This window comes from Panthera tigris, chromosome C1 (assembly GCF_018350195.1).
Source record: "Panthera tigris isolate Pti1 chromosome C1, P.tigris_Pti1_mat1.1, whole genome shotgun sequence".
NCBI classification, from domain to species: domain Eukaryota; kingdom Metazoa; phylum Chordata; class Mammalia; order Carnivora; family Felidae; genus Panthera; species Panthera tigris.
This window is the reverse complement of record NC_056667.1, coordinates 150,800,464-150,807,519: the sequence shown is the minus strand read 5'-3', so window position 1 is coordinate 150,807,519 and position 7,056 is coordinate 150,800,464. Positions and strand designations below refer to the sequence as shown.

Sequence of the window (7,056 nt, the reverse complement as noted above, 5' to 3'; positions counted from 1 at the left end):
TAAAGATAGTTTATTAGCAAGAATAAAAGTCATTATTATTAATTATGATTGTCAAATGAACATTTTCTCTCTCTTTACTGTGCTATCTGCGTTTAGCAAAAGTGCTGAACTACTGAGGAACAATCGAATCAGACAGCAGTAAGACATTAATCACCATCGTGAGGAAATTTGTCCTATTACTGAACAGTTAAGGTGAAATTGACACTTGTCACACACAGGTGGGTTAAGAGAAATCCAAGTGCTAGGCTCCTATTGCTATGACAGAACATTCCATATTTTTCTTTTAGTCCTTTAAATTATATGAAATATCTAATTAAGAAAACCAAAGTAGTCTTTCTGTGGGCAGTTCAAATGGTGGCTGAGATGACCCCCTGGGCCTTTTCCTCAGTTAAAGTAGGTCTGCCTGTGAACAAACTCTCCTTTTTGTGGTTTCCACTGTTTTGTAGAATTGTCTCACACTTTTTTTTTTTTTTTTTATTTCAAAAATGGATAAGATAGCCCGACTGGTGCTTGGTGGGTGAGAACTGGAGAGGAGTGAGAGAGAGCTGCGGGTGCATTTTGCCCTTAGTTGGCTCCTGTTTGCAAACTCATCTAAACTAGACTGTGCCATGCGGGGTCTGGCGAGGCTGCTACAGCCACACTGCTGCTCTTGCTTACCTGCTTTTTTCTCTGGGTGGCCAGTCAGACGCCATTGTGACAGCAGGTGGACTCTCACTGTTGCTGCTTTTATTTGGGTTTTTTTCTTTCTGTTCTGTTTCGTCTTTCTTTCTTTCTTGACAATCATTGGGAGTGTTTTCTTTTCTTTTTTGAAATAATGAATCCTTTTTTTAATGTTTATTTATTTTGAGAGAAAAAGAGAGTGAAAGAGAGTGTGAGTGGGGGAAGGACAGAGAGAGAGAGAGAGAGAGAGAGAGAGAGAATCCCAAGTAGGCTACACTCTGCCAGTGGAGAACCCTTCAAAGGGCTTGAACTCATGAACTGTGAGATCATGACCTGAGCCGAAACCAAGAGCCAGACACTTAACTGACTGAGCCACCCAGACAGCTCCATTTGGGAGTGTTTCTGTTTGTCCGATTTTGTTTTCCTAAGACATGGATTCTTTCATGTTTGAAATAATTAATTGGTTTTGAGAAACATGTAATAACTGCCTGGGTTGGAGGTAACTTAGAATGGTTGTTGCTTCTGATACTGACGTTTGACTTCTGTGTTCAAAACACCCTTCTTAATTATATTCAGTGAAGTCTGTACTAATGACCCAGGATGATTAGAGTGATGACAAAAAGTATAAAATTCATGGTGGTTTCATAATCAATTTCTCAAAGATCAAGTAAAGAATAAGATCTAGGACAAACAGCATGAGTGACTCAGTCGGTTAAGCATCGACTCTTGGTTTTGGCTCAGGTCATGACCTAGTGGTTTGTGAGCTCGAGTCCTGCATTGGGCTCCATGCTGACAGTGTGAAGCCAGCTTGAGATTATTCTCTCTCTCCCATTCTCTATGCCCCTCCCCTGCTCGTGCTCTCTCTCTCTCTCTCTCTCTCTCTCTCTCTCTCTAAAATAAATAAATAAACTTAAAAAAGAATGAGGATAAACTAAGGTATTTTTATTTTAAAAAATAGGGGCACCTGGGTGGCTCAGGCAGCTAAGCGTCTGACTTCGGCTCAGGTCATGTTCTCATGGCTTGTGAGTTCGAGCCCCGCATCGGGCTCTGTGCTGACAGCTCAGAGCCTGGAGCCTCTTTGGATTCTGTGTCTTTCTCTCTTTCTCTCTCTGCCCCTCCTTCGCTCACACTCTGTTTCTGTCTCTCAAAAATAAATAAACATTAAAAAAATTTAAAAGAAAAAAATAAAAATCCATCTGTGTTAGAAAAGATCACATATTGAAATCACAATCCTTGGGTTTTTTAATATACTAAGATTACATCAATTCAATAAAATAAGTGTTAGAGCTACGTGACATCATATGTTGTATGAATAATTTTTCATCAGGTTCCCATTACTTCTCTTAGCTAAATTAGTGAAAAATTTCTTCCAGTTTTACTACCAAATTCTTATTACACCATCCATTTTCTTTAATAGTGTTAATCAGATACTCTTGAACTGTATATTCATTTAGGTCCTGTATACACATGGATATGCTCTCCCGGTTTTAAGTTTTGTGGTTGCAGTTTATAGACCATAGCCCTCCACGTTATTACTCTTCTCCCAAAGGACTAATGTTAATTGAGTTCCAATCTTGTGACTGGCTCTTTATATACATTACATTATCTGATTTTCATGATAGCTTTGGGAGTAGATATTATCACTTTTTACAGGTTAAGTTGACATTCAGAGAAGTTAAGTAAAGTACTGATGATCACAGAGGAAAGTGGAGATGAGTTTAAAATCTAAATTTGTCTGTGCTTGCAAACTTTATTGCCTCCAAATGATACACTGTTCAAACCTCACCCGATTTTGTAATTAGATGTCCTAATTGTAGTTCTTAATTATAGTCTTTTATCGATTACCTGAGGTGTGAATCTGCTTCAATTAATTTGAACCAGAAGGTGAATGAAGCAAGCTTTATCCTAGGTATTTTGTATTTTAAACAGAACTATGTCATTCAGAATGGATCTCTATGTGGTAGGATGCTCAATTTCAGTAGAATGAGGATAGCCAGTGTATGCCAAAATCTTTGCATAATTATTAATGGCATCCTTTTTTCCTTTTCAAAATGTCCCTGTTTGAGACTGTAAATTATATAGTCAAGGTAGATTTGGGGGACATTTTAGTTAATCAGGACATTTAGTTCCTCAGCTACTATTTGTCTAGTCCTTATCTAAGTGTGGAAGAAAATTCTTACGGTATCGTGATTCAATTGCAGGAGCTCCGTTGTGCTCTCACCCTCTTCTTCCCACAAAAGAGTTTTGTTTCCTGGGAAAATTATGCGATTTGACAAGATCCACCACTGGTATTTAAAAGTGAAATCCTAGGGGCGCCTGGGTGACTCAGTCAGTTAAGCCTCCAACTTCAGCTCAGGTCATGATCTCGTGCTTCCTGGGTTCTAACCCTGCGTCCAGCTCTGTGCTCACAGCTCAGAGCCTGGAGCCTGCTTCGGGTTATGTGTCTCCCTCTCTCTCTGCCTTCCCCACCTCCCACTTGTGCCAAGTCTCTGTCTCTGACTCTCTCACAACAATAAATAAACATTAAAAATTTTTTTAATAGAAAATAAAAGGGCAATCATAAACTTTCTGGGGTGGGGAGTTTCTGGCTTATTTAAAATACCTCCAGTTTTCTTCATCCTGGTTCCAAATGTCAGTCTCAGTTTCTGCTACACACCCAATTATCTTGTGCTTCTGAGCTCCTTCCGCCCAGAGGCCACCACCCTCTCCTGTGCATGGTTTTCTCTAAATCCCTCAGGCAACCTTGTCCACATATTCTAACACTTTTTTCTTATCTCTGTTAGAACACTTATGAAATTATCTTGTAATAATTTGTTTCTATGTCTGTCTCTTTCACTCAGTGTTGAACTTGAAGAGATTTGTTAAGGCTCTTATGTAAAAAAGAGGCAATGGAGGGAGAGAAAAAAATAAATTTGAAAGAACCCGGGGATACACTGTTTGCCAATGAAAATGCTAGGTGGCACGTTTTATAGAAGTCTCCTTCATTCAACATTCTGTGCCAGTCATTTTGCTTGGTATGAGAATTGTAAAAATTGAAAACCCGCATTGTTTAATAATTAACTTAGTAACTTGGCTGCCATATGGTTTCTGCATCATGAAGCAATTTATTCTAATACTTGACCTGTTTCTCTTCCTGAAAAGACATAACTAATCACCCTTCTTCAGTTGGTCTAGAAGGAGAGGGGTAAAGGGTCAGGACAGTCTAGATCGATGTTTAATGCCTACGGAGCAGATTCTGATGGGGCATCTTCACATCAATGAAGGAAAGAATATGTCTACATGTTCTTACAATAATATATGCACATTTGAAGCAATCCCAGCCCTCCCTGAATTTCCTTAGTTGAATACTTATAATAAAATACTTACAAATCCTTGCCATTATTCTGATGTCTTTTTCTGTAGTCTTTCTGTAAATACCAAGAACAGCCTCAGACTTACATTGGCTTCCCAACACATTTCATTCTTTTCCCCAAACCCAGAGTCGTAAGTTGAGATCGCAAGGCCTGTTTGGTATCAGCAGACACTTCATCAGTCACATCCTGATACAGGATTTCACCACCTCAACAAGGACTTCATATCTCCACTCTCTCTTACAGTGATTTAACTCCCTTGTCAAAAAATTAGAAAATACAGAGAACAAATAGAAAAAAAAAACACCTAATAATCTTGAACCTAAAGAATAAGTGTATTTTCTACACACACATATGTGCACGTGAGCGCACACGTGCACGCGTGCACACACACACATGCACACACACAGGATAGCACTGTGTATACCAAGCTGTAGCCTGATTTCCTCACTGAGAAATTAATGAATATATAACATTTAACATATGGACAGTACATAAATTATTTTAATATTCACACAGTATTACACTAAAGGGAATAAAATATTACCAACGATACTTTATTATCAACTTTTCACAATTGTAAACACATACAAAGAGTCCGTCTCTCCTGCACACTTGTGCTATTTTTTTTCCTTAATGCTCATTCCTAGAGGTATACTTGTTGCGTAAAACAGCATGTGTATCTTAAAAATCTTTGGTACCTTGGGGCACCTGGATGGCTCAGTTGGTTGAGCGTCGGACTTCAGCTCAGGTCATAATCTCGTGGTTTGTGAGTTTGAGCCCCGTGTCGGGATTTGTGCTGATAACTTGGAGCCTGGAGCCTGCTTTGGATTCTGTCTCCTTCTCTCTCTGCCCCTCCCCTGCTCATTCTCTCCTTCCCTCTCTCTCTCAAAAATAAACATTAAAAAAAAAAAAACCTTTTGTACCTCTTGTGCACACTTACCATGTAAAGCTGGGAGTTCTTTCAAAAAATTTTGACCCAATAAAAATAGAATCTTACTGTTCCATCACTGAATTTAACCTGCAATCCTTATTGAAAAACACATGTAGAAACCATTGAGGCCATTTATTTTCTTATTTAAAGAAACTAGTGCTCAGTATTGCCAAACCTGGGGAGCTATGGAAGTCTCCCAAGTAGCTGATTGTGCATACTGGACGCCTTATCCCACACCAGGGTCACTTTTCCAAAAACTGCTCTTCACATTCACATTTTCATTTCAGTAACTTGCTGACAGTTTTCCAAGCCTCAGATTCAGAAACTAGTAGTAATTATTGGCTACTTAGCAGGATTCTGTGAGCATATTCTCCTTTCTTTTTGGAATAAGTTGGATTTGAAGTTATTTTCAGTATTTTGTATTATCTCTCTAAACTATAATAAAAATCTTGTTTAGTGGAAAGAGTTTTTATTTGGTAGTTTGCATCTGAATATATACATACGTACATATATATACACACACACACACACACACATATATATACATATTTAAATATTTATAGTTTTGCTTAGATTTGAAGTGATAGACATGAAAGGTAGTAAAACTCGTAATAAACGTTCAGCTGAAATACCATGTAACAGATACAAAATGTACTTGTAAACTATAAATGACATCAAATGTTCAAAATACACAATAATATGTGGGAAACATGCAAGCGAAAGAAACTCCACATAGTATTAGACAAACCTGTAACTTTCTCCAATATAACACTACCGAAATGACTGCAGAGAAAGATCATTCTCTTCCTAGGCAGCCTTACTTAACCGAGACATGCAGAGCTCAGGTAATCTGATCTTTCTAGCTGTGACTCAATTCTCGGGTCTTCCCTCCAGGTGTTCTTTATAATGAATGTCACTTAACCAAGGCTCAGTAGGATTTATGGATTCCCAGATTGCTCCTCTCTGAATTTGCTCCCTGAATGAAGGACTACACAAAAATGCCACTAATGATGCACAACCTCAACTGTCCTGTTAGCTGGCTTCTATTCGGTTCTCACTCTAAAATGGCAGGACTTGTTTCTTTGCAGTTCATGTTTCTAGAGTGAGCAGAAGCAGTAGTGAGCCCTGCTGAAATTTCATACCCACCAACATTCATTATTTTAAATGTATTCACAGCAATGTGAGTATAGTGTGACTTGCACAACATTTTGTTTTAATTATTCTCTCCTTCGAGGATGCCAATAACTTCAGCAATGAATTTCCTTCCAGAGAATACTTCATATAAAAAGTTCTGTTAGTACTTTTTGTTATTAATCTATTTTTTTTGAAAATGTAATGGATACTGATTATGTTTTCTAAATCTTTACTGTAAGTTTCATAATGTCATTCTTGATTTGTCTTCAATCATAGAAAATAAAGATAAATATTTGGTTGAGCTACAGCTCAGCCTCAGAAAACTAATCTCAAGTGTAAAAGAATAGGCAAGCATATTTTCATAAATATTTCTCATACGGCATTAGATAAATTGCTAGTAACATTTAAAAACATTTCTTTTCCAGAAGAGAGGGCTTAGAGATTTTGGTTAGAATATCTGAGGTTATAGAATTTAAAAATTAAAATATAAAGAATGAAGATGAAACTTTTACCTCTTAACTACTTTAGCTGCATGTTGGTTTACCTGGAAGAGCCAAACAAAAGAAATTCCAGGCATGTCATTTTCATTCCAGCAGAAGTCATATGTGCTAACTTATGTTAAAGAATCTAAGAAACATAGACTAAAAAAAAGAGAAATAAAAAATGTTTTAAGTAACGACATTATAATATAATCAGGCAGGACCTCCTTGCTACTAGTCCCTCTGTTCCAGAATTGAAATAAATCACCCCTTCCCCATCACTACAACTAATTTAAGCATAACTTAAGAGAAAATAAGATCCTGGGTTGGTGTTCTTTTTGTTGATTTTAGTCTATTTACATCCGTGCATAGTGGTATCTTGCAAGTGAGTTAAGACTGGGCTTGTATCTGTGGCAACTTATATCTTATTTTATAATTGATCTGGATTAAATAATAAAGTGTGGTTTGAGCATTTTAAATAATATTAGCCATCATTTAT

General features: G+C 37.4%; 1 long non-coding RNA gene across 1 annotated transcript; it reads right to left on the bottom strand.

Moving 5' to 3' along the window:
- Nucleotides 1-4,026: 4,026 nt before the first annotated feature.
- On the bottom strand, nucleotides 4,027-6,712 carry LOC122240938. The gene is made up of 2 exons (XR_006220745.1): nucleotides 6,591-6,712; nucleotides 4,027-4,067 (listed from the first exon to the last, which is right to left on the bottom strand). It is a non-coding gene; the product is annotated as an uncharacterized LOC122240938 (long non-coding RNA).
- Nucleotides 6,713-7,056: the final 344 nt, after the last annotated feature.